This window comes from Ambystoma mexicanum, chromosome 2q, assembly GCF_040938575.1.
Source record: "Ambystoma mexicanum isolate Mex_15411 chromosome 2q, UKY_AmexF1_1, whole genome shotgun sequence".
In the NCBI taxonomy this organism is placed as follows: Eukaryota; Metazoa; Chordata; class Amphibia; order Caudata; family Ambystomatidae; genus Ambystoma; species Ambystoma mexicanum.
Window position 1 is genome coordinate 1,249,428,961 of NC_090924.1, and position 25,380 is coordinate 1,249,454,340.

Genomic DNA, 25,380 nt, shown 5'->3' on the forward strand with positions numbered 1-25,380 from the left:
CCCCAGAATCCTTGTGAGTGGCCCTGTTGGCAACCCACAAGTCAGCAGCCTTAGCTAGTTTCCGGGAATCCAATTCCCTGGAATCAGCCAAGTGTTGTCTGAGCTCAGGAGAGCAGGCATCATAAATAGTCTCCAACATAAACAAATTCTTCATACCTTCATAAGTGTTCACCTTGTAACCCTTAATCCATCCCTCTAAGTTTTTCAAACATTCATTCACCCAGGTAGCCCAAGGGGTACCATCATGCTTTTTGAGGCTCCTAAACCTCTTAAGATACTGGGAAGGGGTCTTCCCAAACCTAGCTATCAAAGCTAGTTTCACACATTCATAGTCCTTCCGATCCTCCTCCCCCATCTCCATTACCACATCAGTTGCAACAGGGGGAAGCCTAGAGAACAACCAGGTGAGTAAGTCATTTCCTGTGATGTTCTGGAGCCCATGATTATATTCAAACAGAGACAACCAATCCAACACATCCAACTTAGGCTCATACATACCAACCAATTCTTTAGGCATCCGGGGTCTTTTAGGACTGGAACTTCTAGAGGAGCCAGAGAGAGAAACATTCTCAACAGATAATTTCTTCATTTCTAAGTCATACTTGAGCTCCATTTCCCTTAGCCTTAGTTCTTTGTCAGTTTGAGCATTAAGTTTCTTATACTCCAATTCTAGCTTCATTTTCTCCAGTTCAAAGTACTGAGGACTAAATGTGGGACCTGGTAAAGGTCCAGTAGGTACAGCAGGTAGAGCAGGCAGAGGCCTAGGGGGGACAGTTACAACAGCCTCACCCTCCTCTTCTGACTCTTCCTCAGAAACATCAACATTTTGCTCCATGTTAACTTCAACACTGTCATCTACAGTTGCTGGAGTGGTAGGTTCCTCTGAACCAGCACCCAGACTTTGGTTAGCTAACAATCTTTCAATCAGCTCCATTTTCTTGCCCTTAGTCAGGAGATCCTTATGTTTACAGAGCACTCTTAAACAATCAGCAGTTTTGGCTGCAAGGGACTCTTGACTATAGCTTTCTATAACTGACATGTTAGAGGTTTTACTTTTTCAGTGCTAAGCTTTGTGGTTAGTTGCACTAAGGTATCTAAAGCACAATAAAATGTATACTCAATACAAATCCCACCGCTGTACACCAGTGTTAGGCAGAAACCTGTGCAGTTCCCTTGGGGAACACTGCAAAAGATTTAAGACTACAGGTAGAGCAGTAAACCCCTTTGGTAGCAGTCTGTACCACCCAGATTTACCTGGTAGCTGTGGCTGAGCAGTCAGACTTCTCTCAAGAAGAGTTAGGCAGTATGTAAAGTATACACAATATGTACCAAAACACAATAGCACAAGCAAACACTGACCAGAGCTTGGTTTCAAAAGTATATAGTTATTTATTTAAAATACACATAAGTTAAAAACACTCTAGCAAAAATATAGTAAAAACTTCAAACACAGTTATAATGAAAGTAGATTCAATCCTTTCTCCTATCTAGACAACTCTAGGTTAACACCACTTAATTAAAACAGAGGTGAGTGCTTAACTTTAGATGACACTCTAGTAGTTTCCAAGAAAGGGAGAGAAAAAGCAGAAATGGGTTAAACACACCACTCTAAGGTCCAGAACACTTGCAATAGGCTCAAAGAAGCACAAAGTCACAGGTGAGCAAAAGTCACTAGGCAGGGCCCACTCTTAGAGTAGCCGGAGCGAAAATGTGCCCAAGATCACACTGTTAGTTAGAGATTCAAAGTCTTGCAAAGAGTCAAAAAGAGTTTAGAGTGGCTCAGAAAGTTTAGCCAAAGTGTCCCAGGCACTCCCAGGTTCGAAAGCCGGGGACTAAATCTACCCCGTACAGTCGGTGGCAAGGGAAGCCAGGCGGAACACAGTACCTTAAGCGGGAAGGATCCTCCAGCGGTGGCAGTTGTTCCAGGCAGTGGCAGCAGGGCTCGACGTCGGTCAGGGGAGAAGAAGTTCTCGCTGAAGAGCAGAAGAGGAGGGTCGTTGCACTGCCCGGGAAGAAACCAGCCGCGGAGTCCTCCGGTTAAAGGGTTGGTACCGACTTTCGCGGTATGGGGGTAAAGTGTGGTATTCCGGTTGCCGGGGTGCTTGGCACAGGCAAGGCGGCCACGAGATACCTCAAAGAACGGAAAGAAGGCGAAAACTGGTTGTCCCCACCAGTTAAGGGAAGGAGCCACTCCGTTAAGAGTTCTCCTCGGTCGTCGGGAAAAAAGTGGTGAGACGGTTCAGCAGGGCTCCACCGGGTGGTGTCGTCGAAGCAGGTCGGCTCAGCTCTTCCCTCGTCGGATTCTTGGTCCTGTGGCGACTTCTGAAGTCCCAGTCCCCAAAGCCCTGCTTTTATGCAGCAAGCCCCCATTCACCCAGCCTAGCTGTCACTCAAACATGCTAAGTGGTGAGCCGGGCGGCTCACCACTTGGGCCAATCAGGACGGAGTGCGACTTGAGTTACCAAGGTAACTCAGTCCAGGGTGCCTAAATCCCCCTCCACCCCTCCTAAGTACCCCAGACAGAGTGGCACCACTTTGGAGGGCTTCTGTGGAGAAGCCCGCCAAAAGTGGAACAAAGGGCTCCACTTTGGGTCAGAGTTACAGAGGCGAACACCAACGCCATTTTAGGATCAAGTTTTGGCAAAAAGTCCCAACCGGAGTTATAAAAATAAATATATAAACCGGCGGTATGTTTAAGGCTACCGTAAATAAATAATTAAATGTGTTAGCCTAAAACAATGGGAAATCCCATAGGGAAATATTCGCGGTCGAATATAAAAAGTAGTTTCCACTGCCACCAGCCAAAACTCGATCAGGGGGGACGGAGACGTGCCCCCTCGACTAACAGACCCTGGGGCAATCGAATTGCCCCAGCCAGTACGTCCACAATATGATGGTTTGTACTGGTTCTGTTCAGGATTCAAGACTAGCAAAGTCGTTGGTGACTTTACATGCCCTGGGAGACAGTAGTCAGTCCCAGGGTATGGAGTCTATGTTGGGGAGTCCCTAGGACACCCCTGGGTCACGGCACAGAGGGTGCTGTGTGACCCACATCACAAAAATACATGAGGCCCTATGGAGTAAAAGACCCCATAGCCCATTCAACACAAGGTTTGTCCAAGATAACACACTTCAACATGTCCAAGAGTGAGGGTAAAAGAGTCTCACTCTTGGCAGGAGAAAAAAATTAAACCCCAGAAATCCAGCAAAGCTGCTGGGGGACTCACTAGGTAGGGAAATTCAGCCTAAACAGAGAATTCTCCCTAACACTGATATCTTCACAGGCCCAACATAGTCGATTTGCAAATCTGACCATCGAAGGGTCAAACCTCTTTTCATCAATGGAGCTCCCTACAAATCCTGGATCTGCTCGACACCTGAAAAGATAGTCACAAAGGTTAGTTATTTCAGTTGTTGGATATATGAGCATTAACACGTAGAGATACTTTGGCAACACTTTAAAAAGGTTACTTTGTCAAACAGAGCATAGAAAAATGTAAAGAGTGGAGTGAAGTAACTGCCAAAGGGGAAACTACGGATGAACCACCATTGATGCTGGCATAGCGGGGATGGACCGGAGGCCACGAGCAAAACAGCTCTTTGTAAGAAGAAAGTGCCTCACCACCAAGCTCAGATACTGTACATATTTTGGGTGAGAAAAGAGGGGCAGGGAGACCAAGAGGATTAGACTAACCATTTCCATTCTACACAATGGATTATTAACTGTCTCCGTGATTCCGTCCCAAACACGACTGCTACCCAGGCATAACCATCACTTCAGATATCCCCAGCTTTTGAACACCCCCATCCCGCTGTTTCCTCTCAGTTGGTGAGGAACGGCTCAAAGGTGAAGGGACTGAGCTACATATCTCTGTGACACCTTGGGTTGCACATACCTCCTCCATCACCTCTAGTCAACTCCAGCTCCCCCTCACTGAATGCCTTTTACACTGCCCTATGTGAGAATATCTACCGCCTGTGTCAGTTAACATACCAGTCCCGGTGACTTTCATTAATATACTTTGACCAAAAATCAGCTTACACACACTAAACTATTTCTTTCAATTGTGTGAAAAAACACCCATTTCAGGCAATACGCCCCCACTTAACCTCATTTACCGGCCATGGTCAAATTCAGAGCCTCAAGTTATTCATGGTCAATTAGCTGAAGTAGTTCTGTTCTGCTTGTTTTGATTTGTTGTCTGTTCCGACTAGAACACATTTCCAGCCTCACCCCTTAAAGCACTGTAACACACCCTGCACCCAGTCACTTCAGCAGTATTTCTGCCCACACCTCCCATCCGGCGCCTCACATCCATTCTTTCGCTGCCTCCAGGAGCAGGGAGCCATATGAAAAGTTGCTCAATTGTTCAACCTGAGCAGATGGCACCAGGACAATGCTACTGGAAGCAATAAGTAGGCTGTCACTACTCAGATCTACTTATCCGCCTCTTTGATAATCATCTTAACCTTTGAACAGTAGTCAAAAATCGTCCAATGGCTGTTCACATTCTGCTGGTTCCAAATCCCAAATATTCTCCTACTTCAGTTGTACAAAAAAATGATTTATGGGAGACGGAACACAATAACAGTACGCCCACACAAACATATCTTTGATGCATCGGGTGCATGTATTTATGGCTACTATCCTCATCTAATAGGATGACAGTATTTTTCCAGGTTTTCTAACCTACTCTGTACTGCACATGCTCAATTTTGACAACAAAGCAACTCTATGAAAGCATATATAAATCAGAGTCTGTTTGGACAGCTCTTTTCAGTCCTCAAAGGTAAAACGTATCATTGGTGTGTGGTTGGAGATAAATGAATAGGCACTTAGTGCTGAGGAAGGACTTTCCATGAAGTCCTTAAACTTATGTTTTACCATTATAGGTAAGAGGAAGGCAAAGTGATGGAAGCTTAAATGATAGCACAGTGGCTGTGAGTTAAGGCTAACAATACCCATGAGCTTAATCAGTGTAATAACTTTTCTGCCTTCTGTTACTGTTTGCAAATCAGCATTACTATCTTTGTATCTCCCCAGACAGGTTCATTTTAAAAATAATCCTGCCGCTACTGAGTCTGTGGATGTGTAAATTACAAATGTTAGCGATAAGGGTGTACGACCATAAGAGGACTCTTTATGGATCGAAGAAATGTCATTATCACCAATATAGAGAAGCCAGTAGGGAAATAACTCAGGGAGGCTCTTCATAATAAAGTGCTGCCATGGCTTCATCAGAGAACACGGTCGGGGGTCATTAGAACTTATGACCTGAAGGTTCTATGTAAGTTTCAGTTGGATGACTGGTGTTCCCAGAAGAATAAGGATTGTGTTCTTGTGGGATGTGGGACTAGTAACTTGTCACTTGTTTGGAGTATGTCAAAATCTGCTGAAGGGCTCTTCGAATTTTAGGGAGGATTAATAGACTCTACTGGAATGCTCATGTCTGTATTGTTTTTAGTATTATTCACAAACTTTAGTTGATTTTTGATTATTGATCTGCTTATATATTATCTCATGATTTTGCACTATGTTTTTTTGTTTTGTTTGTTGTGTGTCAGCCCTCTAATGGGTTTGGGCGTGTGATATCATTGAATGGCCATCACATATCCTACATGGGATTGCTGTAAACATCACAATTATAAAAGTAGCAGCAAATCAAATGATCCACTGCACAGAAAATTAAACCAATGATCCCTTGATTCCGCACTACATCGCAGAACATAGATATGACCAAGCAATCAATGATTAAAGCTCATCCCCTGCTACCCTCCTCTGTATGCATCATTTTGATAACTTTTATATTTCTTACCATCTTTTCCAATGATCACACTATTGCATTATTGATTACTTCAACCCAAAGCTATTCCCGGCGCCTCCACACACACACACAACTCAGCAACTGATAAACTCAGCATCTCTGGACCCCTGCAATCCACCTGAATTAAGGAGATGTGCAGACTTAAACCCTGACGGTACAGGAAGGGAAAAAACCTGAAGACAGTCCTTCTCTGTCTACAGTCCAAGACTCTGGAGACTCCTCCCTGCCAGCGTCAGACTTGACCCATCAATTCTACAGTTCAGGAAAGAGATTACGACCGTCCACTTCAAGGAATGGCTCCTCCAAAACATTTAGGTCCACACACCCTGCACTCCTCACACTACGTGAGACTCAATGATCTGCTCCCAAGTGTCTCCTCCCCTGGTTGCTTGTTCAACCCTTGCTGCCAATTGCCCATCCTCGCCCAACCTTTTTCTTTGCTTAAATCACTGTGTTCTTGCCCCCATGAATGTAAATTGCTCTGTTGGTCCCCGAAACCAGTTTTACACTCAATAAATATCCTAATAATAATACACACACATACAAACACAATCACTGCTTTCCACAACCACTGGTCATTTGAGACTACAAAATGCGTCCTAGTACCACCTACATCAAAACACGCTCCTTTAAAGCAGTTGATACTCACCTTAAAATATACACAATTAAGCAAGACTAAGGTTAAGTAATGCTATAATAGTAAGATTGGTAAATTCACTTTACATTATCAATTGTTAACGGAAAAAGCAGAAAGTCAGTTATGCAAAATTAACACTCAAAGCTGTTTGAGAGCTTCCTATTCAATTAAATAGATGTGTGCTTTCCTTTGCACTTGCACAAGGCGTAGGCTGCTTCTGGGACAGGGCCTCACACTCATGTCCCTTGAAGTCTTCTATCACGACTGTTTGTTTTGAGAAGGATACAACCATTGTCTTGTTTTTGATACACCCGAGTATCCTGGACAACAGAAATGGATAATTGATGTGACTTATAAGTGTTAATGTTGATGGGCTCATTTCCTTCAGAAACCCCCCATGCATCCCATATTAGCAGGGCTCCAGATAGGACTCCCTATTACAGTAACATGCTTCAGGGAGCTCAAAAGTAATATGTATTTAAGCATAAGCTGCACGACTTTTTTTTTTTATGGGCCCCCCGCCCCCAAAACCCCTTTTTTGGTGTAAATACCACTTTTTTCCTATACAGAAACCAAAAAAAAATATATACATTTAAAAAAAGGCATTCAATCTTTTTTTTCCCGGTCCTTTTGACTCAACCCTATTGTATTTGATCCTTTTGTTTTAGATCCTTTGACAGGACACTGCACGACATTAGGCAACCGGAAGATTGATTTAAATGGTCCTGGATGAATTGAGGGCTTAGAGCACCTAATTACAACCATTGTCCCTGGACACGGGTACTAAAGCTTTCAGCATTCATTGCAGTGTGTGGGATCGGGTCCATGAGTGCAGAAGAAAATGCCAGAGACAAAATAAAGGAATCAATGCCATGCCGCGTTGGAATGGGGTGTGGGAGGATGGAAGCATGAGGAGTAATGATGCCAGTACAGGAGTGGAGTGGTGAAAGACTGGCGAGCTTGAGCAATGCAAGCTGTGGAGAGTGGGAGACTGCATGGAAGGTGAGCGTGGGGCGGGAGGGTGAGGGAAGGGGGTGGCAAGTGGAAGAGGCTAAGCAGGAATATGGATGTGTGGGGGAAATGGAGTCACAAAGGACATTCTATAGGGGATCAGTTGAGGGAAGAGGAACAGCAGGGCATAGAGAAAGAGCAAGGCCATTGGCTTGGCTTGGTTCAACTAAGATGGGATGCGAAATTCCAAGCAACTACTATTTTATAATGCCCAGAGTTTCGTGCAAATACTCGTTCCTTATTGACATTCTGAAAAAATAACTAAAACAACATTAACCCTAAAATAGATATATTTTTGTAATATATTGTTCATTGCACACTTTTATGAAATGTAGCACTCGTGTTCTTACATCCAGTGTGAGGGGAATATGCAATCAAGTTCCCAAATTTCAGACTTGGAGCAAATGCTGGATTTACTATTTGTGTGTGACCCTGGGCAAATCAGTTTGCCTCGCTGTACTCCCATTCCCATTCCATTCCATAATCTATGTCTAAACGGAGAAAAAAACAAGATTCTCATAGTCGGTACCCCAGCCAGGCTCAGCAAACTCCACCCTGACTACACCGCCATAGTAATACATGGCACCCCATCACCATATCCCACGAAGTAAAAACCTTAGGAGTACATCTCGACTCTAATCTCATCATGAATAACCATATTAGCGCGCTTGCCTCCTCAACGGCTTATACCGCCAAACTCATCACCTTAAGCAGACCCCTTTTCTCCACCGACAACTGTCTGACACTGGCTGGGGCCCTCATCCTAACTAAGTTAGACTACTGCAATGTTCTACTGTTAGGCACCTAAAAAAAACCTATCCAAACTTCATCTCCTTCAAAATAAAGCCCTCAGAGCAGCTCTGGGGATTAACAGAAGAGACCATATCACTCAACACAGACAAAATGCTCGCTGGCTTCCAGTACTAGCGAGAATCCTCCACAAAACTCTCACCATCACCCACAAATGTATCTCTGGTACAGCAGCAATCTACCTCAACCGTAGCATCTCCCGTAAATCCACACCCAGATCACTCAGATCCAGCGTCAACGCACTCCTCCATCTCACACTTCACTACCTCCAGAGCAGGCAATACCAGCTTCGCCATAGCAGCCCCACACATCTGGAACTCACTCCCACCCACCTCAACAACGAAACTTCCTTACCCAAGTTTAAGAAACATCTAAAAACCTGGTTGTTCAACAAATACTAGCAGCACCCACGCAACACAGACTGCCCTTTGCCTAAGACTCCCTATACTCTGGTAATGAATGAAGTTGATTGTAACTGCTATGTTGTAACTGTTCAAGATGACTAAGATGATTGTAACCCAAGCTGACTAAGATGATTGTAACCCAAGCTGACTAAGATGATTGTAACCCATGATGTTTGACTAAGATGTATGTATGCCGTGATACCCAACGGTTTGGGCGTGTAACCAAATGCAATACATAAATACAAATAAATAAATACATTCCCAACATTGGATTTAGTTCATAGGGTGTGCAAGGGGCTTGGTAATGTCTAATATGGGCTATCACACACTTGATATCAAATTAATGAGAAATGCTGCAATCACATTTAAAATGCAAAAGCCTCTATGCTTCTTCTCGCGAGAACTGCAGCTGTAATAAATAATCACGTGACAAGAACAGGTCACTTATCATATGCCTCCCTCAAAAAAGTGTATTCTAAATAAGAGGAAACAGATTATCAAACAAATGCTTATTCTGTAGCTTTCACTTAACACACAGGCAACTTTCTGTCATCAGAAGTTACAGCTTAAACAATGGAAAACAAGGACCAGCCAGAAATGCTTATTGGGTTATTAAAAAAATAAAATAAAATGACGTCCCAATTTACTTAAATGCCATGACACAAAAAATGGACTATCAGAAGAAATTCATTTATTTCTTTGCTAAATGTTGCTTTCAAATAGAGAAAACGGGAAGCTTTATCTGTGCATGCCTCAAAAAGGGCAGATTCAGTAATAAGGGACAGCCTCCCAAATACATAAATGCATACTCGGGTACTAATGCATGATCAGTAGTGCAGTACTGTTGGCAGAAGGACGGAAAAACTTTTATTTAGCCATGCATGGTTTACTTAGTTTGTTTTAGTGGTTTTGAGGCAGTGGAAGATAGTGGGGACGTTCCGAACCTGCAGCGGGATAGAGTCCCAAACAGTCAGGCAAGAGCCGCCAGGAAGTCTCACTCAACCAACCAATGGGAGCCAGCTGTTAAAACCACTATACCCTGAGGGTACAATGGAGGGCAAAAACTGAGCCTTAGTGTGCTGCGTAGAGGTAGCCATTATCAAGGGCATTGGATATTGTCCTAATAGTGCTGCTTCCAGGATCTTAGTGCAGCCCATTGATCCAGGACGAAATATAGGCCCTGATTCACAAAAGCGTTTTATAATGGCACAATCCCATAGGAAAATGCTCCATGAATCAGGTCCATTGTGTTCTATGGTAATAGTGCTACCTCGAGGGTTAGTAGAGACTGCTCACTGGTACTATGTGCTATCTCTAGGACAGCACATACTGCACATTGAATTAGGGGTGCTCTCCTGGGAGTAGCCATCCCCAAGAGTAGCGGACACTACACAATGGTAGCAGTGCTGTCTTCAGGGCGCAAGATACTGCCCATGAGTAGACCAGGGCAGAATGCAATTCATTTTGATAGTGGTGATGCTCTGGAGGCAGTATATGCTGACTATTGGAAGAGGCTACTGTTTCTGGGCCAGCAAATTCTGCTCAGAGGAACTATGTGCTGCCGCAAGGGCAACATACAGAACTGTTATTAATGCTCCCAAGGCAGCATATAGTGTCATATGGTAGTCAATGCTTCCAGGGCAGAAACTAATGCTCAGATGTATTGTCTGCTGCTTGAAGAGCAGAATCAAATTACAATTGTTCATAGAGCTGCGCTGGAGGCAGCATATACTGACTATTGGAAGATTCAATAGAGTGTGGGCCTCATTCCAAGGTGGGCGCAAAGGTATATTGGGCACTGTTAAGGACATCGATGCCAGTAATCCCTTTGCGCCCTATTCCGATATCCCTTAGTGGGTCCCGCAATGGGCACCTGGTTTTACCAGGCGCCCTTAGCGGGAGGGGCTATGGGACCAGAGAGCTAATAACGGTACCGCAATTTGCGGTACCGTTATTAGCTAATTCCCCTTTCCCATTGAGCCCTATAGGGGCTCAAATGGGAATGGGGAATGGATTTTTCAATGGGGACTTACCGGTCCCTCGAGGGTCGGAATGGACCGGTAAGTCCCCATTGAACCAGGTCGGACCTGGACCCAGTATGGGAGGTAGTCATGGCGCAAATAGCGCCATGGCTACCTCCATACTCAGAATGAGGCCCTTAAACTGAATATTGGTAGTAGTGCTGCCACCATGGCCACATACAATCTGTATTTTGCTATATTACGCTGCCTCTAAGGGAGCATATAATTACAATTGTAGTTTGGACCACTTCTCCATGCAGTCAAGCTATGGAGGCATGACCAATAACATAGGGCAATCTATGCTTCCCCAAAGGCAGCGTACACTGACCTTTGGTAGAGGGTACAGTCATAGAGGCAGCATCAACTGCCCACTAGTAGAGGGTAATGCCCTGAAAGCAGCCATTACCAAAGGCAGCCATTACCAAAGGCAGCCAATAATGTCCATTGTAGAACTTCAGGCTCTTGAAGGCACGTTTCGGATGGCTACACCGGTTTGGCAATGTGCTCTTGTGCAGGCCAAAGAAGGTGAAGCAGATAGTCTTGGCCTGTGCAAGGTTGCATAAAATCAGCGTCAGACACAACATACTCCTGCCCTGAGATCTGAACATTTCTCCGCCAGAGGATGATGAGCATGATTCAGCGCTAGCCAGGCCCATGTGCATGGAGGCCAGGGATGGGCGCATTGCCCGTCAAGAACTCATTGATTACTTTTTCTGAGTACCCCTTTCACGCTGCACTTCTCTTGCACCTTACTGCATTTATTGTGCACACATAATAAATACTTGTACCAAAATAAGGAATATCCACTCATTGCTTAAAGTGAAAACTATGTATTGAAATATGAATGCAAACACCAGCATGGGGTGTCCTCTTCCCATTCCCACATACCCCTTCCCCACAAACAGCCCTCCCTCTCTGCACAAACCCATCTCCCCACACACACCCCTCGCCACACATGCCCCTCCCACTCCCCAAACACCCCTCTCCCACACACATGCCTTCTCTTGCCCAAAAACCCCAAAGTCCCAAAGTGAAACATAGTGCCACACCAAGAGTCTTTTTCGCTGCCTCTTTGTCACATGGGTGTTGGCTGGCCCAGGTGTCAAGCAAATTCTCTGGGAGCGGCACCTCAGACTGCCCTGCTTTGAGCTCCTAGCGGTAGTGATGGCTCATGGTGGGTCAGACCCCTGGGCCCACAAGTGCTGGAACATGATCGGCAGGGTGTGTACAAGGGATTCCGCCATGGTGGAGGTCCCCTCAGTCCCTTTGCAGGCCCTTTGTGCTAGCATAAGCAGTGGAACAATGATGCAGCCTTGTGGCCATACACTTCTGCAGCTCATTGAGGTTGTTCCAATGAGACAAACAGACCATGGTGAGTACACAACTGTCTATTAGGCAATGACTCAGACCATGTGAATGTGAAACCACACACTGCCTGTTATCCTCTTAATCCTCATAATGTTGACAAATACAATTATCCAAGCTATCAGGGCTCAAGGCAGGACACACACAGGGAGGGAAACTGCATCAAGAAAGATAATGGATGAAACATTGCTAACTCGTGATTGATATGAAGTACCATTTCCCTGGAACATCTGCTATGTCCCTGGGACCTCCCCTACCACCATAACATGTCACCCCCACCCATATGAATGTCTAAAACAGGATGAACCATGACTGCCACCCCTGAACGATGCTGGCTGGGCAATTGTCCTCCTCCTACGCCACAATCACATTCTTCTCAGACACACAGAATCCAGCTACACATATACACTAGCAACAAGGTCTGCATAAGTTGAATCACTTACCAACAGGGCACACAATATGACTAATACCACCAGATCTCAGATGCCACAATATCACTTGTTCTCACCTGTGACAATCATGGTGAGAAAATGCATAGGGCACCATGAGCAAATGTTCCCAAGACACATTCCCTGTAAATGCAATGAATGCTTAGGCATGGAAAGAGACTACATTGGGCGCATGTAGGCCATGATGGAAGTGGTACATATCCCATGTGTGAAGGCCACGTTCTTCCCGACACGAGCCATTAGTCACAAACAGTAAATATAACTTTAATGCATAATCATAACTTTAAATACACTACAATCGACATCATGCTACTGCCTACCAACAGAAGCCAAAGACAGCCATTGACAAGAGGAACCTGCTAGCATATACACCTCATCAGTAACTGCCATTTCCAATACCCCACAACCCAAGAAGAATGCACGGTGGATTTCCACCAGTAAAACATCAAAGTTATGTAACAGCAGCTTCTTTCCTGTAGCCACGATATCTGCCTACACAGAGCCCATGCCCACACCAAACACTGGAACATGCCAACCATATGCATCAGAGACACAGCGAGGCCACCCCTCACCATCACCACCACCACTCTGCTGTTAGTCTTGTGGAAGCAATTCCAACCACTGCAATATCACGACCACTACTGAAAATAATAGCAGTCATGTGGAGACATCGCCATCTGCTACTTAGGATGTTGCCACCTCATCCCCTCCTTTGACTGCCTCTATCTCCATCTCTAGAGTACAGTCAAGTGTGGATATTCACCCGGCGGACTTCTCTTCCCTTCCCATGCTTTCCATTTCCCAACAACTCCATTCACTGGCCATGTACTTCAGCATAACCATCTGCAGGACAGCGTTGACACATAATTTTGATGAAACAGCAGTGCATTGCTCAAGTACAAAAGGAAGCGATCAACCCTGCGGTTAAGCAACCCGTGAATTACAATCAAATCTTAATGCCATTTGGGAAGGTTCAGTATGACTAAGGAGTGCCATAAGTTCATAGAAAGAATTTGACACGAGCAACTGGGGTTTTCCCATGGAATGACGGTAGCAGATGTTGTTTTTTTTTTTTTTTTTTAACATGAATCACCCGCCATCCACCCATTACTCAATATCAAATGCAATGAAAGAGTTCAAGAACGATGGATTCAACCTGTATCTTTATTAAACAGATGGGTTTTTAATTCCTTCTGAACTGACTCAAATGAAGCGGAATAGTATTGCACAGTGAAGGTACCCAAACTTCAAAACAAGAACCACCCTATTTTTTCAATGCAAATCGCAAATCGTAGTTGTACAAGAAGTAGCTGATTGTTAGATTGTTAGTCAAGGGGAATCATGGCATGTGTCCAATTCCATGGAGAAGCTGACATGGAGGATTGGTGATGGGTGTAATCATTCTAGTTGTGCAGATGTTGGTGAAGGACAAGTCTGCCTCTCAAGAGACTGTCATGGCTTTGCAGGTGAAGAACTATTGTCTGGAGGGTTTGCCAGAGCAATTCCAGAGGTTAAGATTAATTCTAAACCTTCCAGCCATCATATCTTTTGTTTTGCCCCATCACACTCTCACTCCAGCACACCTGAAGAGTGGAGTCAGCCAGCTGCATATCAGCTGCTCCCACAGAAGGATCAGTCCCCAGCACTCCTTTAAGGAGCTCTCAGTGAGTACTGTCATGGGGCCTCATTACGACCCTGGCGGTAGGGGGTTAACGTGCCGGTAGAGCTGCCGGCCCCGTTAACCCCCTACTGCCTCATTACGAGGTCTGCTCGCGGGACCCGCTAAGGACGCCTGGTAAAACCAGGCATCCTTAGCGGGTCCCGCGAGCAGACCAGGATGCTAACAACGGGCCCATTATTAACGGGCCCGTTGTTAGCATCATCCCGATTCCCATTGAGCCCTATGGGGGCTGAAATGGGAATGGGGATGTACCGGGTCTGGGTTTCCTGAATGGGGAAATACCGGGCCCTCCAAGGTCGGAATGGCCCGGTATTTCCCCATTCAGGGAACCCAGAACCGCTACCCGGAATGGGGTAGCCATGCCGCAAAAAGCGACATGGTTACCTCCAGGGTCGTAATGAGGCCCATGGTCTCTTTTACACGGACATGGTAAGTGCCCATGGAAATAAAGAATGAAAATGGAGATGGGGACTGCTGGTGATGGAGGTTATGAGTGGAGGGAGGCCATATGTTTTGGGAATTGAGGGTGGAGGGAAGGCATAGCTATTGGGGACTGAGGGATGACGGAAGGCATGGCTATAGCTTGGCCTGAAAATAAAATGGTATTTCAACATGAAATGAGAAGAGCTTACTCAACTTTGTGAGGGTGTGACAGATCTACTATGTAACCTAATATAAGTGAGTGTTGCATCTCTAACAAATGTCCTTAAAAGAAATTCTCAATCAGTTCTTGGTGAACAAGACAATCCCTGCCTTCATCACTGTCACTGCATGGCGATGAGTGGTCAGCAGGATATGTGTGACATTATCCTACTCTGGCGGTGCTATGAAAACATTTGCAGTCACAAGGACTAGTTTACTAATGCACATATTGCGTAGAATGGCACTCACAATAAAAATGTGTCCTCCTTGTCTGACTTGTAGGGCGCTTTCTGTCTGATAGACACAAAATAACCGTCCCTTCATCACGCTACAGGTATGCTCTATGTAGATCCTGGTCCTTATTTGTGTCTCATGGTTTGCCTCCTCCTGTGCTGACCTCGGCTTTCAGACAGATGTCATCAGCCCTAGAAATTGAGGATCATCTACAAATGCACTGGGGATAAGGCAGAACTATAAGTAAGTGTTACATTGGGTAATGACATGATGGTCAACATCTCAGCTTCTGTATATATGGCATATTATATAATGTCTCATGAATATGGGGAATCCAATTCCTTCATGCACAGGGCAGCTACATATGCACAATATAAAAGATGTGTTTTCTCCCGCCAAACTTCGATGTTAATCTTTGCACATGAGAAACCTGTTTTTGTTGTTTGATGGTGATTGTATTTACTAGGATCCAGGTCCATTGCCTTTTGTGGGTCTTAATATATGCTGACATTGTACTGTTTCGCAGATTTATGGGTGGAACCTGGGAAGTGGGTACAGCAGTGGGTCATGGTGAGTCTGCGGCACAGGTCACCTCTACATTAGGGAATGTTGTTTCCTGTTCAAGAATACCTCTTTCAATGCCCGTGGTTGTCACCAATGCTACATGAATGCAGTTCAGAGCTGGTTGCTGGTTAGTGAAGTGGGCAGCTTCTTAGACATGTGCCTATGTTGCATTTAGCTGTGCAGGGGTGGTGTGCAGGGAGATGTTCTGGGTTCGATTCTGCATGATGGGCCAAGCAGTTATGCAAGCACATTATAAAATGGCTGCTTAGTCTTGCCATGCAGCATGCCCACAGTGTGCTGTATGGAACCTGTATCAAAAAAGGTGAAGCACCAATGCAAGCTTCAGCAATGGAGGGATTACTGTTTTAATGTTGATCCGGTTCATTAGATATGCCTGTATCAAGCAGTATAACCCTGCTATAGTCTCCTTGTTAAGGTAGTAGAGTGTTATCAGCTGTGTATCAGTTAGTGCCCAGGGAGATGGCTTGACATGAGGGAAGCGTATTCTCCTTGCAAGGTGTCTCCTCCTCCTTTCTGCTGCTTGCACTCTGAAATTCCGCTGTGCATGCCCATGCAGCTTACTGTGGAGCAGTTGGTCCTTGACCTTGGGGTATGCTACTGCTAGAGAATGCATTGTTTTGTAAAAGTGATTTTGAACAAGGTGTGGGCCTTGCATAGACTTGGAGGTTCAATCCTGCATGCATTTGCTTCCACCTTTTGGTTGGAGGTAACTATACTGTGCTTTTGTAAGAGTTAACATCCATTTTGGTGGTGTTTCAGTGGTATTTCCACTTGTAATGCAGTGGAATTCCCTTTATTGTTCCTGACACTACGCTGGTGGAAGTACGGTCACTAAATTTGTCTGAGAGGCAAAAGAGGCAGTAATTCCACAACCACCACTTTTTCCACTAATCACCGAACTTGTAATGAGGCCAATGTTTTTCCCTTTGCAATGTGTTTCTCATTCAGAATATAATAATACGAAACATAAACAATATTTCAATTTTTCTGGACAGCAAGAGATCTACCAAATATATTGTCATTTTTCATAATTGATATTTTTAAGAATACAAGTGAAAGAAGTCGCTCCGATGTGAATGTGAATGCAGGAAACATACTGTGAATACGTATCAAGTCAATGATTAAATGTTAAAATGTTAGAAATCATACTGGAAGAACACTGCTTGATTATAAATATGTGTCTTATCTGTGCTGTTCTTCAAGTAAAATCCATGACACCAGGCAACATCAGTTCAATTGTGCACTTGAAGAATAAAAATGTGGAGGTCCAATGTGGTCTTGAGTCGAGACTTCTGAAAAACATACCTTCTATCCATTACAAAAGAAAACCATTAGCCCAGATTATATAAATTGAATCACATGTTCAAGGCATGGACACATACCAACCTTTGCCCTTGTTTGAGAGACAAAGTATGTAAAGGAACCAGATATTCTTACAGTTCCAACTTTGACATTAACATAGTCATAAATCTACCATCTGAGCCCGCCCTAGATAATGGAACTTAAACAATGGGGCCCTTGTCATCAGCTCAGATATGCTGATACAAGGATTTCTCCTGCCGAGTGTAACTGAAAATAAACTGGATATTGTGAATTACAGTATTGAGTGCCTAAAAAATAATGTTGGATACAACTTTACAATTCTTAGATTTATAAGTAAAAAGACACATGAAATGGAGAGTGCATGCACCAAAATAATGTACCAAATATAGCATATTAATATGTTTTAATAATTAATAAAGTATACATATTAATAATTCAGCCATGTTCTTCTCCCAAACACATTCAACATATCACTGAACTCAGTATGGTTGTGGAAATCTAAAAATCCATATCTCACTAATGGGAAATGTCAGGCCTGTTAAGCAAGCCAATGGTAATGTTCCATCAATCAGAAAGTATGACACACTGTGGGAGAAAAGGGCCTACATGTATTGCTTTTTATTGTGTGTTATAGTTAAAACAAGTTTAAACTTTTCACACAGTTTATTTTTAAAATATTATACAATTCAATAGAACTAATCACCATAAAAACTGATCACTAGAACATCTTACAATTTGAACATTTTCACACAGTGCATTTTTCAAACATAATACAAATTGAATCAAATTCTAATCACTATACAAACTGATCACTAGAACATCATAAAATTATTTTTTTTGCGAACCAAACCTTAATCTTACATTTAGCAATAACACGATCCAAGACATTTGTGATCAAATTGGTTGTTGCATTAACCAAAGATATCTGTTAACCATTTAATGTCAGAAATCTTTGGAATATAAACATGATAGATCACGTACAAAGTGCTCAAATGTTATGACTTTATGTATGCAAGTCATGCAGTCTTATGCATTCAATCAACCAATATACCAATGTTTCCATAATATCGACAAAGCCTACACATACGCAATTCATAATTTAATTTTGTTCTTGGTCCAATTAGTTCATACGTTTTTTGCTGGTTCAATCTTATTTTCATAAAAAGTTCAACCAAAAAATTAAATGGACACTTAATTAGATATGGCAGTATGGAATTAATCTTTTTCTCTATTAAGACCAGATCAGAAAATAACTTAAATATGGTAACTAGTCAACTGTATGGCCCCAATCAGCCTCCCACAAAAGTCTCCTTATCAATATAGGGTTCCTTAATAAATCATTCCTAGTGGCACCCATGTCCAATAAGATTTGATTGCCAGCATTGGCACAAACTAAAATATCCTCGGAATCGGTATTGAAAATCAGGGTTTTCAATAACAAAAACATTGAATAGACAGGAGAAACCATATTGATAAAAGAAAATGGGCCTCATTATGGGTTTGGAGGTAGCCATGCACTTAATAAGAGCATGGCTACCCCAAACCTGTGTTCCCTGAATGGGGAAATACCGGGCCATTCCGACCTAGGAGGGCCCAGTATTTCCCCGTTCAAGGAACCCGGACCCGGTACATCCCCATTCCCATTTGAGCCCGCATAGGGCTCAATGGGAATGGGGAGCATGCTAACAACGGGCCTCTTGGCGGGTCCCGCGAGCAGACCGGTGTCCAGTCATAATATCGAATACAAAATTTCGAATGGCAAAAAAGTCAAATCAAAAATGTCGAAAAAAAAAATGTCGAATTATTTTTTTTTTCGATATTTTTTTGGGCTCTAGTTTATATAAAAAAAATAGGTAAAAACAAAAAAAAAAAGAAAAAATGGGGGTTGGGGGGAACACCCCCATTTCGAAAAAAAAACGTCGTAAAAAATAAATTCGACATTATTTTTTTTGACATTTTTTTTTCGACTTTTTGACTTTCGAAATTTTTGATTTCGAAATTATGACTATAAACCGAGCGGACCTTGTAATGAGGCTGTAAGGGGTTAACAGCACTAATGAGGCCCTATGTCACTTAATTTTTGCTAGTCGAGAGGTTAGTCCCAGCTTGAATCTAATTCCAACACACAGCATAGCCCTGTAAGAACAGCACTCACCTCCAGAGGATACTTTCGAGCCACTTCCTGTCGAGGTCCTTCAGATATAAAAATTCAGTGCTATGAGGCAAAGAAGGCACTACCTTGGTTTTATAATGGCGTAGTAGTGGAAATACAGAAAAGCTGGCATACTTACAGTCGAGCTCATGAACTGGGCTGCAAAAATCTGAACTTTCAGTTGCAGTTTATTACATATGCTTTCGCCTAGACAAGATCTGAAAACCCAGATATGCAAACTTTTTCACAAGATCTAACCTTGTGTTATCAGGATGCCTAAAAAACAACAAGGACTTTCATGTAGTTGATAGCAAAATCTTAGGTTTACATTTGTTGATATACAATCGTCATTGTTTCAGAAGTCCCGTGGTGCATGAATGGATCTTTGCAGTTCAATCAGGGTTGTATTAAAAATAACTACATTCTCATAATAGGACAGAAATTGTAGAATTTCTGAACCTAATTTGGGAGGGAAAGAGTTAACTTTCTGGATATGGGGACTTAAATCTGAGATGTAAAGTTTAAATTGTGCTGGCTCTAGGATACACCACATTGCAGGCCACCATTGTGCCAGTCATTGACCCCGGCATATCCAGCATGATTTTCGGAAACAAGTACTCATGTAAGTCAACCACCACATCAAACAAAGATGCAGGAATAACCCAGTTAGCAAGTTTACTCCATAATTTGTATCTAGTGACATAATCAAATGCATTTGATAAACCGTCCTATACATTGGGGGAGGGGAATTAAGAGACCAAGCAACAAAAAGCATATATAAGTAGGAACCCACTGGAATTAGTGACATACACTGGATTCTGAAGGTCTGCAGAGGGGAACATTTGACCAAATGGAGGAGCTCTGGATTGGGATAATATATTGGCAGAAGAGTGACCATACACCTTGTCCAAGGGTAAGCTTGAAGAAGACTTTACCTGAAGTAAAGCTGATTTCCATAAAGAGAGCTAGAAGTGTACCAAGCAGTAGTGTAACTGTGACTCCAGTGGGGGACATCGTAGGAAGAAAAGGAGCAATGTTCAGCAAATTTGTCAAGGGTTGCAGCAATACTGGTTGACAGCCAATTGAGTTGATATAGATTTCGTTTATCTGTAACTGATATCCGGTGGGAAAGTGGAGAAGTGTGCTTTAACTTCATAAAGAACAGTTCCTGAATGGTGAAAATGGTGGCAAAAAGTAGTGGAGCAATTAACAGTAAAAAATTAAAGCAGTGGAACACTGCTCCCGACCATTCTCGACCGTTCCCTCTCACTCCGATGACTAGTACTTAGATATGCTTCAGAATGATCTTAAATTAGTACCCGCACAATTAATTTAAAGAAAACAAATGCACCGATTGGTGCATATGTGAGCCTTACCTCACGGTAAGCCTGCACACGTCCCAGCGCGTCCCTTGCGCCGGTCTTCAGTGTTCATTTTTTTTTTCTTTCAGGCGCCATAGAAATGGAGAACGGACTGCACACAGTCCCTTCTCCCTGTTCTGTGGTGATAATTTATTTTCTGTTTACTTTTTTTTTCTCATTTACTTGAAGGGCCACCATGGAAAGGGAGAAGGGACTACATGTAACCCTTCTGCCCTTTCATGGTGGCCATTTTCTTTTTTTACTATGGCCTTCACAGAAAAAAACAGACTATGTTTTTTTTCTGCCCACGCCCGCGAAATGCAACATTTCTCACAGCCAAAGAAAAAAGCCAATAGTACCCCAGTCTAACGGGCCGCGCTTCTAATGACCATAAGTACCTTGAATGCAGACCATTACCGCATGAGGTAATGACCGCAGGGTCTTCATTAAGGCCCTCGCTTGTAACTATGGGCCCCAGGATATTATCATATGTGGTAATGGCCCGCAGTCTCTGGGCTTATTGCCATATTATATTCCTAGATTGTGTAGATAAACGTTATTCTCTGCATTGAAAATTGATAGCACAGCTTCCCTAAACTGAAGGCTGTAGATTTTGATGAAAACTACTATAGCGAGTCTTTCACTTGCATGCATGTGCTAGAAATCAACTAGACCATATTTGCAGATTGGAACACATTATTAATGATGAATTCATGTCAAATGTTGTTTTTCTGTGTAATCTATCTTTGATACCAATACTTATCCTATTCTGTTTTTGTAAACAATCCACCTATGATTATATCATACTGTGGTGATATACTCAGCACAACTTTATGGAACCACAGAATTGTGGGGTGGTATTGTAAATTAGAGGGTGGTAAATTATAGGGGTGCACCTTAGCAAAGTATACACGTATGTGCACAATACATCTGCCATTTCCACTAACATACCTTTTTTTACCTCATTCTTAGCTGTTACCATCTCCTTCTCTTCTCAGGGATTGACAACTCCTTCCGCCTCTGTGACTATCCCCACCTCCTTAGTTGTTTCCACCTCCTTCTTAACTCCAACCTCAACCACTTCTTTCCTTTCTGATCTCACCACCTTCTGACCCCATGAATGTCACCTGAATTCTCCTGCTTCTACTTCTTCAATTTTATCCATCTCTCCATGAGTCTTTACCAAACACAAGCCTACCAGTTTTGCAAACCAAACTGGCAACATTTTCATGTAGGTTTTTATACATGCTTCAATCCTCCCATTGGGTGTGAGTAAGGATGATCATCCACACCTGTGTTATCTGATTCATCAAGCCCTACAATTGGGATAAGTCTCCTTGTATCCATCCTGCCCAACCTCTTTTGTCATCCTTTCAGTTGGGGCAGAACACAAGTGACTGCAATGTTGATGCCATACAAAACAGAAAATACCAAATAAATAACTTAGCAAACCAGAAGGTTTCAAAATGTGTGATTTGTTATTTGAGGGGGATCTCTCAATGGATTGCCATCATGATTCAGATGCGGGGCACAGCTTTGTTCCATATTTTTCTGCCATCTGTTTACATCTCCAAAAAGGCCCTATGGAAGATTTTGGAGGCATTTCTGTCACTCACAGATAACCTCCATTCAAGTAGTGCAACTCTGCAGCACGTGTGTCTATGCATTCAAAGATTCACTCATCTGGTCTTCAGGATGATGGATTAGGGTTGCAAACTGCATACCAGCGAGTTGCAGGCTCCAGTAGAGAGGAGGACTGGTTTGTTCTTGCTCAATGTACTTCCAAAAACCCTGAAAGTGTTCAAAACTATATTAGGTCTCTGCCCTAATGGAGTTCCAGCATTGAGAGTGTGTTTTTTTTTTAGATTTCAGTGGGCGTCTGGGAGGGTTTTGCTTGATTGAACTGTTGTTCTAGAAACCTCATGTGGCGGTTCCCTACCAAATGATAAACGCCAAGGGAAGGTGGGCAGTGGATCCTCCCTATACTTTCCTTAGACCTAACATGCACTTGCCCAGTGAGATACACACCTCCATGGGACCACCTTGCTGGTGTGCATAACCAGGTTGGTCATCTCACTACAAGCACAGGCAGAACGTCATAGTAAGATCAAGTTAAACACATAGGCAGTGAGCTGTTTGGGCATCTATTTATATAGCTATGAATAACATGGACTTGCCTATAGCATAAGGTAGGAGAGCCCATACATAGCAAACCTCCTCAGAGGTACTCTTTCCTACCTCCTTCATGTGTTGATATCACATGTTGTTCCCCAAATGTGCTGTTCTGTCTAGATAATTATTTAATTCATAATCATCTTCCCTTGTACTTCTCTTGGGTCTCTTTCTTGCCAAAAGAATGCGTGCATAATGCTCATGGAGTATATCAGTCATCATCCTTACTACAGAGGGAATCATAGGAACACTTGTCAAAGAAATAGGTGACCTTACATGTGTCACTGGTGGAGGGATAATCACATATGGCCTTGGTCTCCTTGCAACATCTAACTCTGGATAGGTCACTGGAGTGGGGAGTATCAAAGGGACTTCTACTTTTCTTCTGGAACCAACAAGGTAAGCAGTATAGATTAGCAGAAAAACAAAAAGAATGATAAATGCTAAGCACACATATATTATGCACCAATACATGAGACCCCCCCACTGGCGTCTCTCTACTTGACGTTGAATATGCTCATTTTCTGGAATGGCATCATTCTCAATGGACCATATTGTGCCTGTGTATTACTTTTTAGGGAAAGAAAAAACCTATTTAATCAGCCAGCCTTGTTAGATTCTCAGGTAGCTCCCAAATTAGCTTAATTATCGCTGCCAACAATCTTCTATTTTTATTTATTTTTTTTCAAAATGTTTATCGGTTGTACTTAAAGCAAAAGGAACAATTAATAACCATTTACATTTTAACCTACAAATCCACATCAATTTTCAAACCAACAGAGAAAAGACACAAGGAACAACTATATCTACAAATTTAAAAAAAAGATTAATTGTAAATTGCTCCAACTTGATTGCTTGAATCTTTTAATCGCAGGGCCATTCTTAGGATGTCAGTGTTTCGCTCAACAAGAGCAGGGTAAGCTCTGAGTATAAAAACAAACACAGCGAGAAGGAGTCTATGGATATCGACATCAGAGAGAACCATTAATCTGACCAAAGAGACACTCAGTGAGGAAAGAATCAGGGAACTGTTCCCTCTTCCAATCATCATAGATAAAATTGAGATCTGGCATTTTTTAGCACATCAGTACCCAAAAGGTCCAATGAAAAATATTCCTGTGGCTTAAGAACAGTTACTTTCTCACTCCTGCTGAAATATCTACAAAGAGTGTCCGGGGTAAGACACAGTCCAAATGCACACTTGGATTTATTTAATCAGCAATCTTAGCATTCATCTTGAGTTTGCATTTTCTAAACTGCTTCTTGTCTTGATTTCAAATAAGGTGGGGGTGTATCAGTATCACCAGCATATGGTTTCACATCGCCCAAGTGTATCTGGGTGCACCTTTCTTGAACTTTACTGCTGAGGAAGTAACATCCTCAACAATGTTTGGTCCACTAAAACAGGGCTCAGGCCACATCCTTGTGAAGTTGCAAATTAAAATGGGATCTCAAGCAGACAATTTAGGTACAGGTAGTTCTTTAGTTCCGGTTGCCGAATGGTCTTCATCTGTGTCCTCAGACCTACACCGCTTCTGCTTCAGTTGATCTGAAATGTCAGAGATACTAGTGGTCATACATGTCAAATACACACGTAGCTCATTTCCTAACAATTCTGCAGTTTTCTGGGCATCACTTCTACTCCTTGAAGGAGGAGGCAGGGCGTTCTCATTTTCCTTCCTGTCACTAACTCATGGGATGTGAGGTGGTGGTCCCACCCAGGATGATTTCTTAATGCACATAATGCAAGGGGCATGCAATACAGCCATCCCCTTTTCAGTGTTAATTTCAAAAAGGCAATTGTCTCTTTGAGAAGACCATTGAGTCTCTCACTCCTCCTGTTCGCTTGCAGGTGATAAGCAGAAGAGAACTTTTATATTTTATACTAAGCTATAGACTGATCTGTTCAAATACATCATTAATAAAATGGGGCCGATTGTCACAACATCTGCACCTCAAATACTACCGATCTAGGATAGACTTCTCAGACTAAAATCTTTGCAGAGCAAGTGGCATCAGATTGTGTACATTGACCAGCTTCAATCCATCTCAAAAAGGGACACAACACCACTATCATATACCTATATACTTTACATACTTGACATGGTCGATATGTAAATGATGCAAGGGACTGTTAATAAAGCTACAGCCATAACCCATTTGCCAGTGCTGTCCTGTCAACAAAATGCTTCTGAAGGGATTAAGAACAACCCCGCCGTGTCCAACACTTCTTCTCTTCCTGCAGAGCACTGCCGTGAACTGCCTTGAACTTCCATCAACAATAATCACCACTAATTTGAAGCCTGTGTCAAAAAGTAAGACCATAGTCCTGCACATGCTACCACTTCAGATTCCCCCTTAGCTCTGTGCCTTGACCCTGAATGCCTTTCCCCATCAGTTTGATCAATTTTTGATGACCCGGCAATAAAGGTAACCTATCCTCCTGCTAGAACATTCTCCTTCACCCTTGGGATCTCGTCATAAAACTCTTCATAATTGTGCAATCGTGCACTTGCTCTTCCATTGTCACAGGTTTGGCTATGAACATGGCAGGGTTCACTATTTTACATCTGACTATTTTAATCACTGCATTTGATATAACTACCTTATACACGGAAGCCCTCTGAGATGTCAGTGTACCATTAGGTTTCTCCAAAACAGAAAACAATGCATGCTCAACAAATAAAGTCATGGAACACCCCATCACA